The 27,995-nt window shown below is 40.0% G+C and overlaps 1 non-coding gene and 1 pseudogene across 1 annotated transcript; one reads left to right on the top strand and one right to left on the bottom strand.

Annotated features, from left to right (window-relative positions):
* Nucleotides 1-224: 224 nt before the first annotated feature.
* LOC128585808 (PRELI domain containing protein 3B-like) overlaps nucleotides 225-27,995 on the top strand; it is a 122,932-nt pseudogene continuing 95,161 nt past the window's right edge.
* On the bottom strand, nucleotides 13,205-13,307 carry LOC128586971 (U6 spliceosomal RNA). The gene has a single exon (XR_008380421.1). It is a non-coding gene; the product is annotated as a U6 spliceosomal RNA (small nuclear RNA).

Genomic DNA, 27,995 nt, shown 5'->3' with positions numbered 1-27,995 from the left:
TAGGTCTGCTTCTGGACTCTCTTTTCTGTTTTATACACTGACTGATCTATTTTTATGCCAATACAATGCTGTCTTAATTGTTATGACTTTAAAATTATCTCCCACTTGCTCTTCTTTTTCAAGGATATCTTGGCTATTGTTGGCCCTTTACCATCAAATGTCCACTTGAGGCCCCTTTGTGCTCTAGTGCCACCCATACGTACATTGCGCAGGCCACCAGCACCATGAAGATCTGGACTTTGGAGCATGTCTTTGAGCAGCCATGGGAAACTGCTACAACAGTGGCGACGCAGAAATATTCAAACTCTATGATGAACTTAAGTGTGGTTGGAGGTGATGTATTGGACAGACACATAGATCACTCCAGAAAGTTGCACAGCCATAGGCTTCTCAGCATAGAGTGGGGACTGCCTTCCATTGTAAAGTCTCTTATTGATGCAGCAAGAACCAAAACATATGTGCAAGAACATTCTGTAGTTGATCCTATAGAGAAGACAATGGAACTTAAATCGACTAGTATTTCATTTACAAATATAGTTTCAGTAGATGAGAGACTTAAATACAAACCATGTCCTCAGGACCCAGAAATGGCTTTCTTTTGACTCCAGAAGCCATAATCCCTATGAAAGGAGTCAGCCTTAGAAGTTCCTTGAAGGACTGATGGCAAGTACCATATCTTCAAATGCTAGTAAAGGCCAAGAAACAATGGAACGGTGACACATAAATTAGATGCTGAGACTAAGAATTGACAGCTCTGGCAAGAGGAAGCATAAGGACTGTGATGGCAGCAGTAGCATTTGCAGAAAGTTGATAATAAAAGTTGGTAGACAATGTTGGGTCCCCCATGTCTCAACAAGCTGGCAATATACTTACTTGTTATTTAAAAAATGCAACTATATTTTAGGTGTAATTTTTTTACTAAGCTGATGTAATGTAGTACCCAGCCAAAGGACCCCTAAAGGCCCCTGTCTAAGCCTGAGTCCCCGCACATCTCAGTCCCCACCCCAGGTTAATTCTGAGAACAGGTTTCAGACTAGTACAAGGAAGTTCTCTCTGAGTTCCTTGGCTCTGTTGCCAGACTGTAGCAAAAAGTCAATCAAGCAGAATTTCCCAGGTTCTGTAACCCCCCTGAACTTACCCCAACCTCCTAGCAATGGGTAAACAAAATGGAAAAAAATTACCTACACAAAGTTCCCAGGCCACTGTGTCTCCCAAGCTGTCTCCATGCTAACTGTTATGAAATATGCCACACAGTTGCCACGCTGTAGCCCCCTGATTGTAACCCCACCCCTGAGCTAACCAGCCATGTTCCACTTTTCTTTCTGCTTGCTTTCATGGCAACAAAAATGGTATAAAAGTCCGCCTGTCCCTCACTTTGGGGCTGTTTGCCCTTTGGGCAGCGGTCCCCTGCACAGGTGTAATAAATCACCATCTAATTTATACCTGAAGTGGGGTCAGAGTCTTTCTTCCAGGTGGCAATGTTTATACAGTAACTTGATCAAAATAGAGGGACTCAAGTCTTTGGAGTAAATGGATCACCTGAACTTAGTGCTGTTTGAAATGAATGTCTAATTTTTTTTTTTGAGACAGAGTCTCACTTTGTCACCCTTGGTAGAGTGCTGTGGCGTCACAGATCACGGCAACCTCAAACTCTTGCCTCAGCCTCCCAAGTAGCTGGGACTACAGGTGCCTGCCACAACGCTCGGCTATTTTTTTTGTTGTTGTAGTTGTTATTGTTGTTTGGCAGGCCCAGGCTGGTTCAAACCCCCTAGACCCAGTGTATGTGCCTGGCGCCCTAGCTGCTGAGCTATAGGCGCCGAGCCAAAAGGTATTAATTTATATAAAATAACTTGTTTTGCTATAAATGACCATTAAAAACCACAGTGTTGGGGTGGTGGCTGTGGCTCAAAGGAGTAGGGCACCAGCCTCATATACCGGAGGTGGCGGGTTCAAACCTGGCCCCAGTCAAAAAGAAACAAACAAACCCAAAAAGGCTCCATGCCTGTGGCTTAAGCCACTATGGGGCCAGCCACATACACCTGAGCTGGGTTCGAATCCAGCCTGGGCCCGCCAAACAATGATGGCTGCAACCAAAAAGTAGCCAGGCATTGCGGCGGGTGCCTGTAGTCCCAGCTGCTTGGGAGGCTGAGGCAGGAGAATTGCTTGAGCCCAGGAGTTTGAGGTTGCTGTGAGCTGTGATGCTACGGCACTCTACCCAAGGTGACAGCTTGAGGCTTTGTCTAAAAAAACCCCCCAAACCCCCAAAACACGCACAGTGTTGGCTCTATGCCTATAGCTCAGTGGTTAGGGTGCTGGCCACATACATTGAGGCTGGCGGGTTCAAACCCTCCTGGACCTGCTAAAAACCACAATGATGAAAAGAAAGCTATGTGGCAGTAAATATCTACCATTTATATATAATGTCAGGATAATTATTTTTCGAAGTTTCTAAAAATGGAATTGCTAGTTCAAAGGGTTGCAGGGGTCCTCAAACTTTTTAAACAGGGGGCCAGTTCACTGTCCCTCAGACCATTGGAGGGCCGGACTCTAGTAAAAAAAAAAACAACAAAAAACTATGAACAAATTCCTATGCATACTGCACATATCTTACTTTGAAGTAAAAAAACAAAACAGGAACATGTACAATCACACCGCCTCATGTGGCCTGTGGGCTGCAGTTTGAGGACCCTGGTCTATGGTATATTAAAATTATTTAATGATAACTTTTGAATCTTAGCAAAGTATATGGAAAAAATAAAAGATTAATATAGTAAAAACCTAGGTACCTTTCCTCCAAATGTAATAAATATTAATATTTTACCCTTTTACCATAAAAAAAACACCCTGAGATGTCACCTAACCCCAGTGAGAATAGCCCACATTACAAAAATCTCAAAGCTACAGATCTGGCATGGATGCGAAGAGAAGGGAACACTTTTACACTGCTGGTGGGATTGCAAACTAATATAACCTTTTTGGAAGGAAGTATGGAGAATCCTCAAAAAACTCAAATTAGACTGCTCATTTGATTCTGCCATCCCATTACTGGACATCTACCCAGAAAAAAAAAAAAATCATTTTACCATAAGGACATTTGCACTAGAGTGTTTATTGCAGCTCAATTTACAATCGCTGGAATGAGGAAACGGCCTAAATGCCCACCAACCCAGGAATGGATTAACAAGCTGTGGTGTATGTGTATGATGGAATCCTATTCAGCCATTAAAAAAGATGGAGACGTTCCATCTTTTGTATTAACCTGGATTGAGTTGGAACACATTCTTCTTAATAAAGTATCATAAGAATGAAGAAGGAAGAATCTAATGTACTTAATTCTAATATGAAGCTAGTAGATGACCTAACATATACCCTCATAAGAGGAAAAACTCAAATCAATTCGAAGTGGGGGGCAAGTGAATGAGGGAGCAGGGAGGAGAAAAGGGTTTTAGGGTTATAGGGTATGGCACACCTCTTGGAGGAAAGACATAATTATGAGGGACTCATCAAATGCAATTAGTGTAATTTCATTCTTTGTACCCTCAATGAACCCCAAACAATAAAAAATTAATTAAAAAAATAAAAAACAGAAAATGTCAATGACAAGTACGACAAAAAAATAGCTGGGCATTGTGGCGGGCGCCTGTAGTCTCAGCTACTTGGGAGGCTGAGGCTGAGGCAAGAGAATCACTTAAGCCCAAGAGTTTGAGGTTGTGAGCTGTGACTCCACAGCCCTCTACCCAGGGTAACATAGTGAGACTCTGTCTGTAAACAACAACAACAAAAAAACCCCACAGTGTTTTAGTTTCATACTTAAAATTTTTGGCATGAAAATTATCTCTAAAGTAATACATGGCTCCAACAAAAATATGCTTTTACTGTATTAAGGTCACTGTGCTGGTTTCCCAGAGCTCTGACTTAGTGAAGGCATCATGTTACCCTCGTTGGATTTGTGCTTCGTGGCTTTAGTGTGCTGTGCTGGGGGCTGGTTATGCTAGCCGAAAAAGATAAAGTCATTACCTGAGTTTTGCAGCACTCTAAACTTAAACAGAACAGCTGTTCGTATCTTTTAGCAATTCACATTTGCCTAACTTATAAATTGCCATGTGTCAAAATCCTTCTTTTGTAATTGCTAAGGCATGATATGTCAGTTTATTTGAGTGTAATTACTTTTTGAAGTAATTGTGACCACAAAACATCTTTTTTACATGAAAATCTATACATCATTTGGTCTTGATCTGCAGCGTAAACCCCAGGTACTTAATGTTTTTAATAATACGGTGTCACTGTGAGAGGCAGGGGCAGTGAGGAGAGGATTGGCCAAAACTAACCACTAAGTGAATTGCATTAAGGCTTTTATTTATGGGAAATTCTTATTTTGGGTGGGAGAGGGCAGCTGCAAACTGGAAAAACAATCCAGTAAATGTACTTTGCTTAAGATTTTGTAGCAGGCAATGATTAACTTCTAAATAATATTTTTGATGTGTGCATTTGTAGCATACAGAGTATTTTTGTTAAAAGGTGATTATCTCTTGCCTTTATTTTAAAGATTTCCTATATAGACGGAGGGAGGGGGTGGGGCCTTGGTGTGTGTCACACTTTATGGGGGCAAGACATGATTGCAAGAGGGACTTTGCCTAACAATTGCAATGTAACCTGGCTTATTGTACCCTCAATGAATCCCCAACAATTAAAAAAAAAAAAAAAGGTTTCCTATATATATATGTACAGATAGATATGTAGGAAATATATATATACATAAACCACAGAAACAGTATAACAAACTATTTTAAAATTGTTTTTCTACTTAAAATATTGTTCAGCTTAGGAATTCTTAGCTCATTTGTAAAAAGCAGGCTAAATCTGATAAAGTTTCTGATTTTTCCTTTTGTAACCACAAATGGTTTTTACAACTGAAATAACATTTCAGCAAAACAAAACATTGATAAATATTAATATTTGATAAAAGTTTGCCTGGTAAAATTTCTGTAAATTATACTTGTTCTGAAAAAGGTATAATGGTGAAGGACCTCTATAAAGGAAATTATGAAACACTAAGAAAGGAAATAGCAGAGGACTTTAACAAATGGAAGAACATACCAGGCTCATGGCTGGGAAGAATCAACATTGTCAAAATGTCTATACTTCCCAAAACAATCTACCGATTCAACACCATCCCTATTAAAATACCAATATCCTATTTTCAAGACTTGGAAAAAATGATTCTGCATTTTGTATGGGACCAGAAAAAAACCCGTATAACCAAGGCAGTTCTTAGTAATAAAAACAAAGCTGGGGGCATCACCATACCAGATTTTAGGCTGTACTACAAAGCCATAGTGGTCAAGACAGCATGGTACTGGCACAAAAATAGAGACATTTAGAATCGAATAGAAAACAGGAAATGAAACCAACAACTTATAACCACCTAATTTTCGATAAACCAAACAAGAACTTACACTGGGGGGAAAGACTCCCTATTCAATAAATGGTGCTGGGAGAACTGGTTATGAACATAAAAAAGACTGAAACTGGACCTGCACCTTTCTCCACTCACAAAAATTGATTCAAGATGGATAAAGGACTTTAAGGCTTGAAATGATTAAAAAAAAACCTCAAAGAAAGCATAGGAAAAATACTGGAAGATAATTAGCCTGGGGAAAGACTTCATGAAGAAGACTGCCATGGCAATTGCAACAACAACAATAATAAACAAATGGGACTTAATTAAACTGAAAAGCTTCTGTACAGCTAAGGTGACAACAACCAAAGCAAATAGACAATCTACTCAATGGGAAAGGATATTTACAAAGTTTGAATCAGACAAAAGCTTAGTAACTAGTATCTATAGAGAACTTAAATTAATCCACATGAAAAAAGCCAACAATCCCATACATCAATGGGGAAGAGATATGAACAGAACCTTCTCTAAAGAAGACAGATGAATGGCTAACAAACATATGAAAAAATGTTCATCACCCCTAATTATTAGAGAAATGCAAATTAAAACTACCCTGAGATATCATCTAACCCCAGCAAGAATGGCCCATATCACAAAATCTCAAAACTGCAAATGCTGGGGTGGATGTGGAGAGAAAGGAACACTTTTACACTGCTGGTGGGACTACAAACTAATACAACCTTTTTGGAAGGAAGTATGGAGAAACCCCAAAGAACTCAACCTAGACCTCCCATTTGATTCTGCAATCTCATTACTGGGCATCTACCCAGAAGGAAAAAAACAACACTTTTTATTATAAAGACATGTGTACTAGACTGTTTATTGCAGCTCAATTTACAATCACTAAAATGTGGAAACAGCCTAAATGCCCCTCAACCTAGGAATGGATTGGCAAGCTGTGGTATATGTATACCATGGAATACTATTCAGCCATTAAAAAATGGAGATTTTGCAGCATTTGTATTAACCTGGATGGAGGTGGAACACATTATTCTTAGTGAAGCATCACAGGAATGGAGAAGCATGAATCCTATGCATTCAACTCTGATATAAGGACAATTAATGACAATTAATGACACAGTGGGGGGGTGGGGGAAGGGGAGAACGGACAGAGAGAAGGAGGGAGGGATGAGAGAAAGGAAAAAAAAGGAAAAGAAAATAGTGACTAATTCTCACATAAATTGGATTTAATGTTGACCAAAGTACATTGTTTGAACAATAATTTTTTGTTTGTTTGTTTGTTTGTTTTTTGTAGAGACAGAGTCTCACTGTACCGCCCTCGGGTAGAGTGCCGTGGCGTCACACAGCTCACAGCAACCTCTTAACTCTTGGGCTTCCGTGATTCTCTTGCCTCAGCCTCCCGAGTAGCTGGGACTACAGGCGCCCGCCACAACGCCCTGCTATTTTTTTTTTGTTGTTGCAGTTTGACCGGGGCTGGGTTTGAACCCGCCACCCTCGGCATATGGGGCCGGCGCCCTACTCCCTGAGCCACAGGCGCCGCCCTGAACAACAATTTTTAATTCAACTTGTTAATATGTTGTTTAGGATACTGCATCCTCATTTATAAGTGAAATATGTTTGTAATTTCCCTTTATAATAATATTTTTTCCCCAATTTTAATATCAGATATATCCAGATGAAGTAGAATGATTTTGAAGTATTTCTTCTTTTTCTATTGTCCATAAGATTTGGCATGATCTGTTTTTTGAAATTATCTTCTATTTTAGTGGAAGACATTATTCTTAGTAAAGCATCACAAGAATGGAGAAGCATGAACCCTATGTATTCAATTTTGATATGAGGACAATTAATGACAATTAAGGTTATGGGGGGGGGAAGCAGAAAGAGAGACGGAGGGAGGGGGGTGGGGCCTTCGTGTGTGTCACACTTTATGGGGGCAAGACATGATTGCAAGAGGGACTTTACCTAACAATTGCAATCAGTGTAACCTGGCTTATTGTACCCTCAATGAATCCTCAACAATTAAAAAAAAAAAGAAATTATCTTCTATTTTTGTTTATAAAAATAAATATTCTCTATTTTTTGAGACTTTGGAAAAGAAAAAAAGAAGTTAACTGATGACTCCATACTGAACCTCAGAGTCAAAGCATTCTATGACTGACATACTTTTATCTGACAATGTGAATGTTACTTTTTTTGCATTATTATTATTATTATTGCTCAATATTTCATTGCAGCAATCATCTGATTTCTGATTATATGCATCTTCATTAGTTCTTTATGAGGTTTTTGTCTCTAATCCTTATCTTAAACATTGTTATTGTTATTAAATTTTAAGCCTCTTTAATTTTGTGAAGGCAAAAAGTGGAAACCATGTACATGTATATATAAAATAAATGTACATATATAAAATAAACACATGTACATGTATAGAGAAAATAAAATAAAAAACTTAAAAAAGGTGTAATGCCATAATGATAAAAGAATTTTAAACAAACAAACAAAAAATCCATTTTAGAGTGAGCTTGCCAAATTCCACAAAACAACTTGTTGGAATTTTGGCTGGCATTGAATTTATTCTAAAGATCAATTTCTGGAGAATAGTGACTCTTTCAATCTATGAACATGGTTTATCTCTCCATTTACTTAGGTTCTCTTTAATGGCTCTGAATAACATGCTATCATTTTCACCATGTAAGTGCATAATTGTGCAGTTTATTGACATTGTGGCAATGCTTTAAGTATATAAGATATATTTCAAAGATATATTTTCTATTGCTGATGTGGAAAGGTAATTGAGTTTTTTTTTTTTTGAGACAGAGTCTCACTTTATCACCCTTGGTAGAGTGCTATGGTGCCAGAGCTCACAGCAACCTCCAACTCCTGGGCTTAGGCGATTCTCCTGCCTCAGCCTCCTGAGTAGCTGGGACTATAGGCACCCACCACAATGCCCTGCTATTTTTTTGTTGCAGTTTGGCCAGGGCCGGGTTTGAACTCGCCACCCTTGGTATATGGGACCAGTGTCCTAACCACTGAGCCACAGGTGCCACCCCAGGTAATTGAGTTTTTATACTAAAAAGTTTTTTTTTTCCTTTTTTTTTTTTTTTTTTTTTGTAGAGACAGAGTCTCACTTTATGGCCCTCGGTAGAGTGCCGTGGCCTTACACAGCTCACAGCAACCTCCAACTCATGGGCTTAAGCGATTCTCTTGCCTCAGCCTCCCGAGCAGCTGGGACTACAGGCGCCCGCCACAATGCCCGGCTATTTTTTTGTTGCAGTTTGGCCAGGGCTGGGTTTGAACCCTCCGCCCTCGGCATATGGGGCCGGCACCCTACTCACTGAGCCACAGGCGCTGCCCTTTTTTTTCCTTTTTTTAGAAACAGGATTTCTCTCTGTCACCCAGCCTGGGGTACCAAGCAGTCACGACTCGCTGCAGGCTAGAATTCCTGGGCTCCAGTGTTCACCATCCTGCCTTAGCCTCCTGGATAGCTAGAAGTATACATGTATACCATTATGATTGGTGATTAAAAATTTTTTTGTAGGGATGGGGTCTTGCTGTTGCCCTGGCTGGTCTTGAACTTCTGGCCTCTTGCTTTGACCTCTCAAAATGCCAGGATTATAGCCATGAGCCACCATGCCTGGCTTCAAATTTTTTTTAATTGTAGTAAAGAACATAGCATAATATTTACCATTTTAGGAATCAGAGAAAACCTTGAATATCAAATACATTACTCAGAAATAAGAACAAATCAGGAGGTATCACATTACAAGACTTCAGGCTATACTATAAATCTATAGTGATCAAAACAGCATGGTACTGGCACAAAAACAGAGCGGTAGATTTATGGAACAGAATAGAGAACCAAGAGATGAACCCAGCTGCTTATCGTCATTTGATCTTTGACAAGCCTTTCAAAAATATTCAGTGGGTTGCTGGGAGCTGTGACACCACGGCACTCTACCGAGGATGATAAAGTGAGACTCTGTCTCTACAAAAAAAAAAATTTAGTGGGGAAAAGACTCCCTATTTAACAAAATGGTGCCGGGTGAACTGGCTGGAGACCTGTAAAAGACTGAAACTGGACCCTCACCTTTCACCATTAACAAAAATTGATTCTCACTGGATAAAAGATTTAAACTTGAGACATGAAACTATAAAAATACTAGAAGAGAGTGCAGGGAAAACAGTAGAAGAAATTGGCCTGGGAGAATATTTTATGAGGAGGACCTCCTGGGCAATTGAAGCAACACCAAAGGTCCATTACTGGGATCTGATGAAACTAAAAAGCTTTTGCACAGCCAAGAGCATAGTAAGTAAAGCAAACAGACAACCTTCAGAATGGGAGAAGATTTTTGCAGGTTATGCTTCTGACAAAGGTCTGATAACTAGAATCTAGAGAGAATTCAAACTAATCAATAAAAAAAGAATAAATAACTCCATTTCTATGTGGGCAAGAGACTTGAACAGAAAATTCTCTCATGAAGATAGGCGCATGGCCTACAAACATATGAAAAAATGCTCATCATCCCTAATCATCAGAGAAATACAAATCAAAACCACTTTGAGATATCATCTAACTCTAGTAAGATTAGCCCACATTACAAAATCCCAAAAGTACAGATGTTGGCATGGATGCAGAGAGAAGGGAACGCTTCTACACTGCTGGTGGGGATGCAAGCTAATATGACCTTTTTGGAAAGAAGTTTGGAGAACACTCAAGGAACTAAAAGCAGACCTACCATTCGATCCTGCAATTCCTCTACTAGGTATATACCTAGATAATCAAAAATTATTTTACAACAAAGACATTTGCACCAGAATGTTTATTGCAGCCCAATTCATAATAGCCAAGACATGGAAACAGCCCAAGTGCTCATCGACCCATGAATGGATTAACAAATTGTGGTATATGTACACCATGTAGCCATAAAAAGATGGAGACTTCACATCTTTTATGTTTACCTGGATGGAGCTGGAACATATTCTTCTTGGTAAAGTATCTCAAAAATGGGAAAAAAAGTATCCAATGTACTCAATACTACTATGAAATCAATATATAACCACCTACACACTCATACAAATGGCAAAACATAACTATAGTCCAGAAAGTAGAAGAGAAGAGGAGAGAGAGAGGAAGGGGAGGGGGAGTATGAGAGGAGGGAAGGTATTTGAGGGGGCCCTCACCTAATGTGCAGATGCAATGGTACATTTCAAAACTATTAAGAAATGAGTATAATTGTGATGGATGTGTTACTTAGTTCAATGTAAGCATTTTACATTGTATATTGAAGCAGTAAAAGTTATAATTTCATAAAAAGTTAATTAAAAAATATTTACCATATTAATCATTTTTAAATGACAGTTCAGTAGTGTTAACTATATTCACATTATTCTGCAACAGATCTTTAGAACCTTTTTGGTTGCAAAGCTGAAACAGTATCCATTAAATGACAATTCCTCATTTCCCCTCTCCCCAGCCCCTGGAAACCATCATTCCACTTTCTGATTCTGTAAGTTTGACTGCTCTCAGCACCCTACATAAGTGGAATCATACAGTGTTTGTCTTTTTGTGACTGTGTTATTTCACTTAAAACCAGATCCTCAAGGTTCATTCATGTTGCATTTGAAAGGATTTTTTACCTTTTGTACTTGAATTTCGTGCCGATTTTATATCTAGAAACTTTGCTAAATTCTCTTATTATTTCTTTCTTTTTCTTTTTTTTTTTTTTTTTAGAGACAGAGTCTCACTTTGTCACCCTCAGTAGAGCGCTGTGGCATCACAGCTCACAGCAACCTCCAGCTCTTGGGCTTAAGTGATTCTCTTGCCTCAGCCTCCCAAGTAGCTGGGACTACAGGCACCCGCCACAATGCCTGGCTATTTTTTTGTTGCAGTTTGGCCGGGGCCGGGTTTGAACCCGCCACCGTTGGTATATGGGGCCAGCGCCCTACTCACTGAGCCACAGGCACCGCCCAATTCTCTTATTATTTCAAATATTTGAGATTCTCTTGGATTTTCTCCAGAGCCAATTATATCAATCTGCAAATAATCAATTCTTTCTTTCTTTTTTTTGAGAGACAGAGTGTCACTCATTCACCCTGGGTATAGTGGCGTGCGGTCATAGCTCACAGCAACCTCAAACTCTTAGGCTCAAGTGGTCCTCTTGCCTCAGCCTCCCAAGTAGCTGGAACTACAGGTGCCTGCCACAAAGTCCGGCACTAGTCTTTCTTTTTCTTTCTTTTCTTTCTTTTAAGACAGAGTCTCAAGCTGTTGCCCTGGGTAGAGTGTTGTGGCATTATAGCTCACAGCAACCTCAAACTCTTGGGCTCAAAAGATCCTCTTGCCTCAGTTTTTCTGTTTTTTAATAGAAACCTGGTCTCACTTTTGCTCAGCCTAGTCTTGAACTCCTGAGCTCAGGCAATCCACCCACCTTAGTCTACCAGAGTGCTAGGACCGCACCCAGCCTAAAATAATCAATTCTTAATTCTTATTTCTTTAATTTCTTATTTGTGTCTATTACATTGATAAGAAGCTCTAGCACATTGTTAAATAGAGGCGATAGTGAGTATGGTTTTCTTGTTTCTGATCGTATTTTAGCATTTCACCATTAAATATGATATTTGCTCTACTTTTTTTTAAAGAAAAATATCTTTTATTAGAAATCAGAAACAGGTTCTCTTTATTCTTAGTTTTCTGCATTTTATTTTAAAGTCATAAAATTATATTAAGTTTTTTCAAATGCTTTTTCTACATATGTTAAGATGATTATTCAATTTTCTCCTTTGTTATGAATTATAACAAAAATGAATTATATAACTTTATTTTCTAAAATTAAACCAAACTTACATTCCTGTTTGTATGTTCCTGGGATACTAAGAAGTATTCCCTAAATCCATCCAGATTGTTACAAAAGATACAAAATCTCCATCTTTTTAATGGTTGAATAGTATTCCATGGTATACATATACCACAGTTTATTAATCCATCCATGAGTTGATGGGTGCTTGGGTTGCTTCCACATCTTTGTTATTGTGAATTGAGCTGCTATAAACATTCAGGAGCAAACGTCCTTATGACAAAAATGACTTTTTTTTTGTTTGGATAGATACTTAGGAAGGGGATTGCAGGATCAAATGGAAGGCTTATGGCCAGGTGAGGCAGCTCACGCCTGTAATCCTAGCACTTTGGGAGGCCAAGGAAGGTGGATTGCCTGAGCTCAGGAGTTCCACACCAGCCTGAGCAAGGGCGAGACCTGTCTCTACTAACAATAAAAAAACTAGCCGAGCGTGGTGGTGGGCACCTGTAGTCCCAGCTACTCAGGAGGCTGAGGTGGGAGCATCACTTGAGCCCAGGAGGTTGGAGTTGCTGTGAGCTATGACCACAGCACTCTACCCAGGGAAGCAGAGCGAGACTGTCTCCCCCCCAAAAGGGAGGTCTATGTTCAATTCTTTGAGGACTCTTTATATTTCTTTCCATACTTTGGAATCCCACCACTCCAGCATCTATGTAAAATACGGAGCACTTAAAGAATTTGTGTGTTGGGTGGGGCCTGTAGCTCGGTGGGAAGGATCCCAGCCACATACACCGGGGCTGGCGGGTTCGAACCCAGCCTGGGCCTGCTAAACAACGATAACTGCAAGAAAAAGAAAGCCAGGCACCTGTAGTCCCAGGTACTTGGGAGTCTGAGGCAAGAGAATCGCTTAACCAAGAGTTTAAGGTTTGAAGTTGCTGTGAGCTGTTACTCTACAGCACTCTACCCAGGGTGACAGCTTGAGACTCTGTCTCAAAAAAAAAAAAAAAAAAGAATTTGTGTGTCATGCTTTCTAATGGACCATGCTAATCTTCTCTGTATCACTCCAATTTTAGTATGTGTGCTGCCAAAGTGGGCACCTGATTCCTTTCTTTTTTTTTTCAGTTTTTGGCTGGGGCTAGGTTTGAACCCATCACCTCCAGCATATGGGGCCAGCGCCCTACTCCTTTGAGTCACAGGTGCCACCCAGACTTGTCTTTTCTTTTTTTTTTTTGTAGAGACAGAGTCTCACTTTATGGCCCTCGGTAGAGTGCCGTGGCCTCACACAGCTCACAGCAACCTCCAACTCCTGGGCTTAAGCGATTCTCTTGCTCAGCCTCCCGAGTAGCTGGGACTACAGGTGCCCGCCACAATGCTCGGCTATTTTTTGGTTGCAGTTTGGCCGGGGCCGGGTTTGAACCCGCCACCCTCGGTATATGGGGCCGGCGCCTTACCGACTGAGCCACAGGCGCCACTAGACTTGTCTTTTCTGATTGACGACTTTAAGACGATACACTTTCTTACACACAGCATGAAATAAGTCAGGTTCTTACAAATGGTATTTTGATAGATACTGAATTGTGTCTGTGCCATATTTGTGCCCATTCTTTTAAGAACAGTGTTGCATTATGTTTATTTGGATAAATTGTGATTTGACGACGAATTTAAATAAAGTATTTGCTTCACTTAAAAAAAAGAAGACTATACCCTTTCCTCTACATACTATTTTAGCCACACCACAGATATTTATATTGTTGTATAAATGTGCATAAATATGTAATTGTTCTGTTTTAAATGTTTTCTAATTTCCATTATAATTTTCTATCTTCCTGCAAGTATTTCTTAGAAGTCTATATTTTAATTTTTAAACATATGCCTTTTTTCTAGTTATCTTTTTGTTATTAATTTTTTTATTAAATCATAGCTGTGTACATTAATGCAATCATGGGGCACCATACACTGGTTTTATATACCATTTGACATATTTTCATCACACTGGTTAACATAGTTGTTATTAATTTTTAATTGCATTGTGTTCAGATAGCAGGGAATCTGTGATATCAATTCTATGAAATATTTTGAAACTTCTGCTTTGCTCTAGCATGTAGTCAGTCAATGTTCATAATTAAGAATGTGTATTCTGTATTTATCTATTTTCCTTTTTTCCTCATGGCTCATGCCTGTGATCCCAACACTGTGGGAGGCTGAGGTGGGAGGATCCCTCAAGCTTGGGAGTTTGAGATCAGATGGAGGAGGAGCAACACCCATCTCTGCTGTATACAGAAAAATTTCTGGGTATGGTAGTGCCTGTAGTCCCAGCTACTTGGAAGGCTGAGGCAGGAGGATCGCTTGAACCCAGGGCTGTGAGATTGCTGTGAGCTAGGCTGATGCCATGCCATGCCGCTTTACCCAGGGACACAGAGTAAGACTGTCTCAAAAAAAAGGTCTGTTGTCTGCTTGTTCATTCAATTACTGAAATAAGCATGCTGAAATATCCCACCAAAACTGTAATTTTGTACATCTCTCTCGTGAGTAGTAATTCAGTCAGTATTTGTTTTATATATTTTGAAGCTATATTAATAGGTGCAAGCAAATTTAGAATTATTATGTCTTCTGAAAATGTATTAATATGTAGTGATTATCGATAGATCAAACCCCCCCCAAATAGGATGGATCTGCCTGAAAGACTCAACCCCCTGCCCTACCCCACCGGATGTCCCACCTGGGAAAGGTAAATGGGCCATCCCCTATCTTCCAACAGATGTCCAACCCAGGAAAGGGACTGTCCGACCCCCACCTTCTTGACCTTTAAAATCCCCCTCCATCTTGACCCATGGCTGACTTCCTTCTTGAACTCAGCTCACCCTCACCAGGGTGGAATAAAGGCCGTGGTTTGCCCACACAGAGCCTGGATACTGTTTTCCTTTTATCTCTTGCCTTGAAATAAGCTTTTATTTTTGGTCTTTGACCTCTCAACTATTTTCTGTAATAATGCTCTTTGCATGCTATAATTTTATGTTAACCGGCTTTTGTTTGGTTAATAGTTACATGGTATATGCTTCATTTTTCTTTTCTTTCTTTTTTTTTGTTTTTTTAAAATTATTTTTAATTAATTAAATTTTTTAGTATTTTTTTATTAAATCATAGTTGTGTACAATAATGCAATCATGAGGTACAATGTGCTGGTTCCATATAGTATCTGAAATACTTTCACCGAACTGGTTAGCATAACCTTCATGGCATTTTCTTAATTATTGTGTTCAAATGCTTATAACTCTTCACTTAGTAAACTTCACCTGCACCCTTCCAAGATGCACCCTAGGTGTGGACCCACCAATCACCCTCTCTCCACCTTACCTCCCCCTCCACTCCCCTCCCTTGCCCCCTTCCCCATATTCTTGTACTGAGATTGGGTTATAGCCTTCGTATGAAAGCTATAGATTAGTTTCTTATTAGTGTTGAGTACATTGGGTACATTTTCTTCCATTCTTTGGATACCTTGCTAAGAAGAATATTTTCCAGCTCCATCCATGTAACCATGAAGGAGGTATAGTCTTCATCTTTCTTTACAGCTGCATAATATTCCATGGTGTACAAATACCACAATTTATTAATCCATTCATGAGTCGATGGGCACTTGGGTTTTTTCCATGACTTAGCAATTATGAATTGGGCTGCAATAAACATTCTGGTACAAATATCTTTGTTATAGTGCGATTTTTTGTCTTCTGGATATATACCCAGTAGAGGAATTATAGGATCGAATGGCAGATCTATTTTTAGATTTCTAAGTATTCTCCAAACATCTTTCCAAAAGGACCGTATTAGTTTGCATTCCCACCAGCAGTGCAGAAGTGTTCCCTTTTCTCCACATCCGGGCCAACATCTCTGGTTTTGGGATTTTGTGATGTGGGCTAATCTTACTGGAGTTAGATGATATCTGAAAGCAATTTTGGTTTGCTTTTCTCTGATGGTTAATGATGATGAGCATTTTTTCATGTGTCTGTAGGCTGTGCGCCTGTCTTCTTCAGAGAAGTTTCTCTTCAAGTCCCTTGCCCAGACTGAGAGGGGATCACTTGTTCTTTTCTTGGTAATACATTTGAGTTCACTGTGGATTCTGGTTATTAAACCTTTGTCGGAGACATATCCTGCAAATATCTTCTCCCATTTTGAGGGCTATCTGCTTGCTTTACTTACTGTGTTCTTGGCTGTGCAGAAACTTTTTAGTTTCATCAGGTCCCAGTAGTGTATTTTTGATGCAGCTTCAATTGCCTGGGGGGGTCCTCCTCAAAAAATATTCGCCCAGGCCAATTCCTTCAAGAGTTATCCCTGTGCTTTCTGCTAGTAATTTTATAGTTTCATGTCTTAAGTTTAAATCTTTAATCCAGTGAGAGTCTATCTTAGTTAATGATGAAAGGTGTGGGTCCAGTTTCAGTCTTCTACAGGTCACCAGCCAGTTCACCCAGCAGCATTTGTTAAATAGGGAATCTTTTCCCCATTGAATGTTGTTAATTGGCTTGTCAAATATCAAATAACAGTAAGTAGCTAGGTTCATTTCTTGGTTCTCTATTCTGTTCCAGACATCTACCTCTCTGTTTTTGTGCCAGTACCATGCTGTTTTGATCACTATTGATTTATAGTATAGTCTGAGTGTAATTCCTCCTGCTTTGTTTTTATTTCTGAGTAATGTCTTGGCTATTCAAGGTTTTTTCTGATTCCATATAAAATGATGTATTATTTTTTCGAGATCTTTAAAGTATGACATGGAGCTTTAGTAGGTATTGAATTAAAATTGTATATTGCTTTGGGTAGTATAGACATTTTGACAATGTTGATTTTTCCCAGCCATGAGCATGGTATGTTTTTCCATTTGTTAACATCTTCAGCTATTTCTTTTCTTAGAGTTTCATAGTTCTCTTTATAGAAATCTTTTACGTTCTTTGTTAGATAAACTCCCAAATATTTCCATCTTCTTTGGCGCTGCTGTAAATGGAATAGCATCCTTGATTGTTTTTTCAGCTTGGCTATTGTTGGTATATATAAAGGCTACAGATTTATGGGTGTTGATTTTGTAGCCTGAGACATTGCTGTATTCCTTGATCAATTCTAAAAGTTTTGTAGTAGAATCCCTAGTGTTTTCCAGATATATTATCACATCATCTGCAAAAAGTGAAAGTTTGATCTCTTCTGACCCTATATGGATACACTTGATCTCCTTTTCTTCCCTAATTGTGATGGCTAATACTTGCATTACAATGTTAAAGAGCAATGGAGACAATGGGCAACCTTGCCTTGTTCCTGATCTGAGTGGAAATGGTTTCGATTTAACTCCATTCAATATGATATTGGCTGTAGGTTTGTTGTAGATGGTCTCTATTAGTTTAAGAAATGTCCCTTCTATACCCATTTTCTTAAGTGTTCTGATCATGAAGGGATGCTGGATATTATCTAAAGCTTTTTCTGCATCAATTGAGAGAATCATATGGTCCTTATTTTTTTAATTTATTTATGTGCTGAATTATATTTATAAATTTACGTATATTGAACCAGCCTTAAGACCCTGGGCTAAAACCCACTTGGTTGTGGTGTATAATTTGTCTAATGTGTTGCTGGATTCTGTTTGCTAGGATCTTGTTGAATATTTTTGCATCAATATTCATTAGTTATATTGATCTATAATTTTCTTTTCTTATTGGGTCTTTGCCTGGTTTGGGGATCAAGGTGATGTTTGCTTCATAAAATGTGTTGGGTAGTATTCCTTCTTTTTCTATATTTTGGAAAAGTTTGAGTAATATAGGTACTAGTTCCTCTTTAAAATTTTGGTAGAATTCTGATGTGAAGCCATCTGGACCTGGGCTCTTCTTTTTAGGAAGATTTTGTATAGTTGATGCTATTTCAGAGCTTGATATAGGCCAGTTCAACATTTCCACCTCATTCTGGCTAAGTCTTGGGAGGTAGCATGCTTCCAAGTATTTGTCAATTTCCTTCAGGTTTTTGTATTTCTGAGAATAAAGTTTCTTGTAGTATTCATTAATGATTTTTTTAATTTCTGAGGGGTCTGTTGTTATTTCGTCTTTACCATTTCTGATTGATGAGATTAGAGATTTTACTCTTTTCTTCCTGGTTAGGTTAGCCAAAGGTTTATCTATTTTATTGACCTTTTCAAAAACCCAACGTTTTGATTTATTGGTCTGTTGTATAATTCTTTTGTTTTCAATTTCACTTAATTCTGCTCTAATTTTGGTTATTTATTTTCTTCTGCTGGGGTTGGGATTGGAATGTTCTTCCTTTTCCAATTGCTTGAGATGTCCCATTAAGTTGTTAACTTCCTCTCTTTCCGTTCTCTTGAGGAAGGCTTGCAGTGCTATAAATTTCCCTCTTGGGACTGCCTTTGCATTATCCCAGAGGTTCTGATAATTCATGTCTTCATTGTTGTTTTGTTCCAAAAATTTGTTTATTTCCTTCTTAATCTCGTCTATGACCCAGCTATATTTCAGCATGAGGTTATTCAGTTTCCATGTTTTTGTATGAGTAGGCAGGTTCTTGTTGTTTTGAGTTCCACTTTTATTCCATGATGGTCTGAGAAGATGCAAGGAATAATTTCTATTCTTTAAAAATTGCTGAGGTTAGATTTGTGACCTAAGATGTGATCAATTTTGGAGTATGTTCCGTGAGCTGATGAGAAGAGTATGTATTCAGTTTTGTTAGGATAAAATGTTCTGTAAATACCTGTGAAATCCAATTGTTGGATGGTTAAGTTTTTTTTTTTTTTGCAGTTTTTGGCCAGGGCTGGGTTTGAACGCACCACCTCCGGCATATTTGGCTGGCACCCTACCCTTTTGAGCCACAGGTGCTGCCCTGGATGGTTAAGTTTAAATCTAAAATTTCTTTGATTAGCTTCTTTTTGGAGGATCTATCCAACATCGCTAAAGGTGTGTTAAAATCTCTGACTACCATGGACCTGGAGGAAATCAAGTTGCTCATGTCCGTTAGAATTTCTCTTATAAATTGAGGTGCATTTTGGTTGGGTGTATAAATATTAATAATTGAAATATGATCATATTGAGTCTTGCCCTTAACAAATATGTAGTGACCCTCCTTATCTTTCCTTACTTTTGTTGGTTTAAAGCCTATTGTATCTGCAAATAAAATTGCAACACCTGCTTTTTTCTGTTTTCCATTTGCCTGGAATATAGATGACCATCCCTTCACCCTGAGTCTATATTTATCTTTTAAGGTAAGTTGAGATTCTTGTATGTAGCAGATATCTGGTCTGAGTTTTTGTACCCAGTCATCCAGCCTGTGCCTCTTTAGAGGACAATTTAATTTGTTCACATTAATTGAGAATATTGATAGGCCTGGTATAATTTTGGGTATCGAGTTTTTTGAAAGACCATTGGACATATTTAATCCTTTCACCACTGTGGAATTTGGAATTTGATAAAAAGTTTCAGAGTGAGTTTACTTTTGTGGTGGAGAGTTGCGCTGGCCATTGTGGAGAATAGGTCTGAGGATATCCTGAAGAGCTGGTTTAGTTATGGAAATTTCTTCAACATATGGATGTCATTAAAGTATTTAATTTCTCCATCATAAATGAAACTCAGTTTAGTTGGATACAGGATCCTGGGTTGAAAGTTATTTTGTTTTAGGGGATTAAAAGTTGATGACCACCCTCTTTTTGTTTGAAAGGTTTCAGCAGAGAGATCAGCAGTCATTCTAATATTCTTTCCCTTGTAGGTTATGTTTTTTTTTTTTTTTACATCTGGCTGCTTTCAGGATTTTCTCCTTCATATTAACTTTAGTGAAGTTAATTATGATGTGCCTGGGGGATGTCTTATTCTGATTGAGTCGTGCTGGGGTTCTGAAACTATCTGCTATCTGCATTTTGGGATCTCTTGGCATGTCTGGAAAGTTCTCTTTCATAATCTCATGAAGAAGGAGCTCTGTGCCTTGTGAAGCTACTTTATCACCTTCAGGGATCCCTATAAGGCAAATATTATTATTTTTTTGAATTATCCCAGAGCTCTCTGAGAGAATGATCTGTTTTTGCTCTCCATTTCTCTTCCTCTTTGAATGTTTGGAATCGTTCAAAAGCTTTGTCTTTGATGTCAGAAATCCTTTCTTCTGCCTGTTCCATTCTGATACTGAGGGATTCTACTGCATTTCTCATATCATGTAAGGCTGCAACTTCTTTTCTCAATGTGTCTAAATCTTTGGTGATTTTGTCTTTGAATTCATTGAATTCTTGAGACATCTTCTGAATTAATCCTACAATTTCTACCTCCATCTTTACTTCCATTCTGTTGATCTTGTTTGCAATCCAAATTCTAAATCCAATTTCAGACATCTCAGCTATCTGTTTTGTAAGTGGGATCCTCTGGATTGGCTGTTTTGTCATTCCTTGGGGGAGTAGAACTGTTCTTTTATTCATGTTGCCAGGGTTTTTCTGCTGATTCTGCCCCATGATTGTTTTTCAGTGTTTAGCTAGATGAACTGGTAAGGTAAAATTGGACTGGAGAGTCCTATGGTTGTGGTTGACCGGCCCTTCACCTAGGAACTGGGATTGGTGACTGCGACTTTTCCTATATAATTTTGCAGAAGGACTGGTACAGTACTACAGTCTGTGACTCTAGAGGCCTGCTTGGTGTAGTGGGGGTAGGTGACTCTACCTTGTATTCAGCTGATCTCTGTCCAATCCTAGTGAATCAGCAACTCTAGGTTGCAGTCTCAGCTTTAGTGTAATACAAGCAACTAGGACATCCCTTCCCCCACCAGTAATATCTGGAAGAGGACAATCAAACCTTCCCACTACAGTAAAACCAGGGTCCCTCCTTGGAGGGTACTTGGGTAATTTGTCCAGTTCAAGAGTTTCAGACCAATTGTCCCAGACAGCCCCCACTCTCTAGCTGGAGAATTCAAGAGGACTTCAGCAACTAGATGTTAGGGGTCTGTTGGCAGCTCAAGTGTGATTTGAGTGCATCTGGTGCTCTGATGGGTTAGAGAGGCCTGTCCAGTGGGAGATTTAGAGCCAGGGGGTTGATGCCTTTTACCCCATCTTGGTCGTTCTTCACCACCGGACTTTGGTCACCCCAGCCTCTAGTATTCCCACTGGCAGTCTCTGTTAACCCAGTCTCTGTGGCCCTGTTCTGTCCAATCAGCAAATATGCCAGGGCTATTTGCCTGCCAGAGTCAAAGTGAGGTCGTTGCCTCCTCCTCATGGTTACCACAGTCTACCACCATCCAGCAGGGGAAGCTGAGGTCTGCCTGCCTCAGGAGCTCAATGGCAAGTGAAGAAAGTTCCACCTGAGCTCAGTCCAAACCCGAGGATATCCAGACAGCAAAAGAATTTGTCCCTCAGCCACTGCACCTTTGTTGCTGCTGTTCTGGAGCTCTGGAATCCCTATTGGGCAAGGTATGGTTCCCTCTGGCAGGCCACAGAGTTGGGGAGATGACTCTCCAGAGTTAGACATCAGCAGGATCACTCTACTGATGCTGAAGGTGGGTGGGAGGTGCCTCCTCTTGGATTCATGCACCTCAGCAGTTTCTGAGCCTCCACCTGCAGTGCAGGAACCCAAGCCTCCGTCTGCTTCTGAGATACTCTTTTTTTGGGCCTGGTCAGTCACCTTTCCCTCTATGTCTTTCTGTGCAGTTACTGGATTCACAGGTACAGCACAGGTGTACTGCCACTGTCTATGCAATGCCCGACCCTAGCCAAGAAATACAGACATTCTGGATTCTGAAGGAGTTGGACTTCTAGACTGCCAGGCCAGGGGAATGTGGTGTGGTGGTGGTGGGTAGACTGAAGGATCAAGATGGCAAGGAAAATATTTGTTCAAATTTCCTGCCAGACAAGGGAATTCCTAGACTCATCGCAGGGGCTCTCTTGAGAAGGAGTCCCAACTTCCAGCAATTCCCTTTGGTGGGGTGAGGAAGGAGAGCCTCAGTTTATTGTCCACCAGTAGAGATCCCACAGTAAGCAAGCAACATTTTTAGGGGAGGGGATGGCCACACAACCTCTTTGGAATGTGATATGTACCTGAAAATAGTTTCTTTGGAGTCAAAGCTTGCTTCAGCAGGGAAGATGAGCAATTATCTATCTCATCTCTCAGCTCGGCTCCCCTCCTTCAGCTTTGTTGGGTTCTTTCTGGCCATTATCTCTCCCTCTGGACTGGAGCTTCTATTGAGGGCTGGCTCCAATCAGCCATCATCCCCCGTCCCCCTTGTTCTTGTTGAATGTGATAATTGGAGTTAGAGAAAATAGCCAACCTGGGGATTTAGCAAAACACCAAACACATTGAGACCAAATGAGCAAATAAACAGATAAAATGGCTACCAGACACACAAGCCCACAGATGCATGAACAATCAGAAACACATAGACATACAGACAACAACAAAAACTACAATAAAAAATAATGATAATCGTAAAATAATTGAAAAAAGGTAAAAAACAAACAAACAAAACAAACAAACAAAGAAACCTCTAAAAATCTTATGTAAGCATTCTCAGAAACCATAAGAAGGGAAGAAGAGGAAGAGAGAAGGGAAAAAAAGTGTTGTTCTTAAAAAAGTTAAAAAAGAAGAAAGAAAAAATTAAAAATAGAAAAAATAAAAATAAAAAATAAAAAATTAACAGTAGCTCCTCCAAGAAAATGATGAGAATAAAAAAGAGAAAAAAAGGCACCAACCACAAAAATATTATTCTTGTATATATGTAGAAATATACATCTATATGTATGATATAGGGATCAACTTTTGTAGGAATATATTTATATGCAATATACTTTATGGACATCAGGTGGTGCTGTGAGTGGTTCCCAGGCTTATACCTGATTCACAGTTTACATTGCTACCACAGTAACCACCCTACCTGGCCCATCGCCATTTTGGAGTTTCTGTAAAAGTTTATTACCTAATTGTCTGACCTCAGCTGCTCTGTTCCAGACAGCACTCCATCCGACCTCCCAACTTGGTTCAGGAGTCCACACTTCACAAATCTTTCCACTCTGCTCCCACATTCTCCTGCAAACTGGCAACTGTAATTGGCTGGGGGGGAGGGGCTGGCTGCCTCCGGCTCCCCTGGCTGTGCACATGGAGACCTTTTCCTTAGTTTTCGTGGCTCAGAGTTTCACTTTTGAATCTGGACTTTGAGTCCAGCCACCCGCCAGTTTGTTGCATAGCCTGAACTGCCAGCCCACACCAATATTCCCCTCCAGGAATGGTCTGGTCTATTTAATCACTCCTGCTTTTCTGGGAGAAGATGTCCGCCATTTCGGACAATTCAAAATGTCTGTTTCCCTGGTGGGATCCCTTTCCTTCAATTTTCCATCGGGTTGCTTAGCGCCTTGTGGCTCTTAGCGGCACTCCTTTCTGGTTGCCAAAGTTGGCTCAGGAATAAATTTTCATCAATTGAGTTTTGCCAGGAATTGCAAGCTGCTGTCCTCTGTGAGAGAGGGGCCTGCTGGCCATCATGGCCAGACAGGGAGAATCTCTACAACAGAGTCCATGGTTTTAAATTGCACCTCATATATAGCAATCTGCCAATTTGCTGTGCATCTCCAGCTGTCCATCCACACCAATAATCCACGCGGGGAAAAGGTCCAGACCCCCCTTCCTCTCACCTGATGACTTGGGAGAGGTGGGCTACACGTCCATCCCATCATCATCATGATCTGCCTCTTTGCTTCTTCATTTTTCTTCCATCAATCTTTTGATGTTCTTCTGGGTTAGTATTTTTCTTGTAAACAGCACATATGAATTTAAACAATGTGATCTGATGATCTTTCTCTTTTAACCAGAATAACTAAATCATTCGTATGTATTGAGATTACTGATACATTTGTTCTTATTCCTATCTTACTTTGTGTTTTCTGTTTTTTCTTTTTCTCATATTTTAGGTTTCCTTTTCCTATTCTTCTTTTTTTTTTTTTTTTTTGTAGAGACAGAGTCTCACTTTATGGCCCTCGGTAGAGTGCCACGGCCTCACACAGCTCACAGCAACCTCCAACTACTGGGCTTAAGCGATTCTCTTGCCTCAGCCTCCTGAGTAGCTGGGACTACAGGTGCCCGCCACAATGCCCAGCTATTTTTGGTTGCAGTTTGGCCAGGGCCGGGTTTGAACTCGCCACCCTTGGTATGTGGGGCCGGCGCCTTACCTACTGAGCCACAGGTGCCGCCCTTCCTATCCTTCTTGATTGATTGAAGTATTTATATTCTCATTCTGCCCTCCCCCCCCCCCCCGTATTAGTCTGTAATATATTCTTTTTTTTTTTAGGGGACAGAATCTCACTATGTTGCCCTCACTAGAGTGCCCTGGCCTCACAGCTCAAAACAACCTCAAACTCTTGGGCTCAGGTGATTCTCTTGCCTCAGTCTCCCAAATAGCTGAGACTACAGGTGCCCGCTAGACTACAGTGCCTGGCTATTTCTTTTTGTTGCAGTTGTTATTGTTGCTTAGCTGGCCTGAGGCGGGCTTAAACCCACCAGCCTTGGTGCATGTGGCTGGTGCTGTAACCATTGTGCTACGGGCACCTAGCAAGTCTGGAATATATTCTATTCTTGTTATTTCAGTGGTTACCATAGATACATTCAAGTGTATATTGATTAATTACAGTATAATGTAATTCACTATTTTTTGTTTTCTCTTAAAGAAATAAGGACCTTATAATAATTAATTCTGATCACCCACTCCTGACTTATCCACTGTTTTAGTCAAACATCTTGTTGTTCCTTTTTTGGTTCCACTGAGAGAGGATACCCAAGAAGGGTGAGATCCAGGAGAACAGGTCTTCTCAAGGAGACCACAAGGATACACCTGCAGGGTCCTCTCCATGGTGACTCAGCCCTTGGGAATTTGTAAACTTAACTTCCTGGAACTTGGAAATTTCCACTTCTGTAAAATCCTGTAGTTCCGTGGGGGCTGGAATAGCATCTCCTGCTTGATTCACATTGACCAATGAAAAAGGTACCTATGGGTTGGAACTTTTTGATTGGTGATAACGAGGGAAAGATCAAGCCAGTTGGGGAGCACAACCATTTGGAATTCTGCTATGCCACAAGTTCCCAGCTGGTGAATAAAGCTCTTCCTCTTTAAACACGGTGTTTGAGTGCTCTTTCTCTCCATTGGGCCTAGTCTTCTGGCAACACCACATGCCATCATTATTTTATGGAGTTAATGTGTATTTAATTTAGCCACACATTTCCTATGTTTTGTTTAATTTTCCTTATGTTTGAAATTTATCCTTTGTGGAGAGTGGGTTGTGAGGCAGCAGGGCCCCCACAGCCTGGGGTTCAGAGAATGAACCCCCAACTGCTCTTCCTTCTTAACCAAAACAGCCATATTCCTTTCTTCCTACTCCCTCTGCCAGAAGTCACAGTAGCTCTTTGTCTAGTTAATCTTTAGGAACTATGCAGAAATCCTTGTGATCTTTCCCTTTTTACTTAACATATGTAAATAAAGTTAAGTAGAAACCATTAACAGGATAATTTGTTTTTGTTAAAGTTATTTACATTTTCCAATCATATTGTAAGACCAAAAAAGATGTCTTTTGTCTATGCCATTTCCCCATAAACAACCCTGCTGAGATACTATAAAATAAAGGTGATTTTGTGTTTTGGGGCTGGCTGCAGCCATCAGCTGAGTCAGTCCTCCCGATCCTATTTTAGTCTCTGTGTCTTCTCTTGTGTTATATTTCCTCATCCCCACCATTTCCACTCTGCTTTGTTCCCCTTCTCTGAGCAGGCTCTTGAAAATCCTTAAGCACTGTCTTATCTTTTGGTGGTGAATTCTCTCAGGTTTTATTTCTTTACTTTGCCTTTGCCTATTTTTGGTGGGTTGACAGTTATTTTATTTTCTCATTGCTCATTTAAGCATTTTTTCACTTCTGTCACTATTTTTGTTTTAGAGGAGTCAGTTGTCAGTCTAATTTTTACTTTTTCATATTCATTCCTTTCTTCTGACTACTTTTTACATTTTAATTTTTTTAAAAATTAAAAAATTTTATTTTATTATTTTAATTAATTTTGTTTTATTTTTAAGAGAAAAAGATCTCACTCTATCACTCAGGCTAGAGTAAGTGGTGTGATCATAGCTCAGTGCAACCTCTGAATTCCTGGGCTCAAATGATCCTTTCACCTCAGCTTCCCAAAGTACCAGGATTATAGGTGTCAGCCCTGTGTCAGCTATTTCTTATTTTTTGGGTGGGGGGAGGGAAAAGTCTCACTCAGTGACCTTTGGTAGAGTGCAATGGGGTTATAGTGTTGCAGGAAGACAAGGCCCAATGGAGAGAAAGAGCACCCAAACACCACATTTATAAGATGAAGGGCTTTATTCACCAGCCAGGAGCTTATGGCATAGAAGAATTCCAAATGGCCGTGCTCCCCAACTACCTTGGTCTTTCCCTTTTTATTGACAGTCAAAAGTTCCACCCCACAGGTACCATTTTCATTGGCCAGTTTGAATCAAGCGGGAGATGCTATTCCAGCCCCTACTGAACTACAGGATTTCACAGAACTTGGAAATTTCCAAGTTTCAGGAAGTTAAGTTTACAAGTTCCCAAGAGTTGAGTCACCATGGAGAGGACCTTGCAGGTGTATCCTTCTGGTCTCCTTGAGAAGAACTGTTCTCCTAGACCTCACCCTTTTTGGGTATCCTCTCTCATTCCTCCCTTTCGAGACTCCAATGTATTTTAATTTGGGGTCTCAATATCAGCTTGTTTCCACAGGTGCCAATATTAATTACTTTTTAGCACTGAGGTTTTAGGGACTATGACTCTTCTTGGGTTCTCTATTCAGGCCTTAATAGTACTGTGGTGGTGGGCTAATATACATACGAGTTTTCACTTTTCCCTGTGACATTTTCCCCTCTTTTTCCAAAGTTCAAAGTCCAATTAAGACAAGTGCCTCGAGGAGTTTCCTCAGGCTTCAGCCGTGCATTGACCAGCCAGCTCCCAGTATGTGGCTGGAGCAGGGCATGTTGACTGTCTTAAAAGGTCTAGTTACCTTTACTTCCCAAGGGGCAGTGAAGCCCTATTCAGCCAGTTGTGATGACTCCAGGTGAGGATTTATTTCACCTTCACTGCTGTGCATGTGGTCAGGATGATGGTGGAAAGTCCTTTTTACCTTGGGTGCAGGGGGATCAGGTTTTGATTCTGGACCTAGACTTGGTCCCCTTGATCCTCCAGAGAGAAAGGATGTACAGACACAAAAGACTAAACAGAATAAGGTTAATTATTCCAGTGGAGATTTTCCTTGCCATTCTTTCTAGGGTTTTTGTCCTTTACCAGTTCCTTTAGGAGTTTCTGCTAAATTGCAGAGAATTGACAGAGGCCTCTTTGAACAATACCAGTGGCAAGGCCTGTATCCAATTAGACTTTGCTTCCTGCCAGAGTTTATTAATAATTTCTGTTCTTATGATCCTGTTCATGCACTTTACTCAGTCTAAGCTTTGAGGCCTATATATTATTCAAAACTTTAGCTTATCATTTGCACTAGTTTTGTTATGAAGGCTAGCCCATTGCCAAATTTAAAACAGGGTGGCAGCTTAAACCATGGGATGATTTCTCTGGGCAATATTTTTACTATTTTAGGAGTTGTTTTTTATCCTGGTGGGGAAGGCTTTTACCTATTCCAAGTCTGATAGACCATTACCAGCAAGTACTTGTTTCCTTTTAACCTGGGTATTTCAGTAAAGTCTACCTGGAAGTCCTTGAAGGACATTGCACCATACGACTGGATTCCTGGGGGTACCATTTGTCCTTGGCATGTGTTGAACTGGCTGCAGGTGACACA

The sequence above is a fragment of the Nycticebus coucang genome, chromosome 5 (assembly GCF_027406575.1).
Source record: "Nycticebus coucang isolate mNycCou1 chromosome 5, mNycCou1.pri, whole genome shotgun sequence".
In the NCBI taxonomy this organism is placed as follows: domain Eukaryota; kingdom Metazoa; phylum Chordata; class Mammalia; order Primates; family Lorisidae; genus Nycticebus; species Nycticebus coucang.
This window is presented reverse-complemented; position numbering and strand designations above follow the sequence as displayed.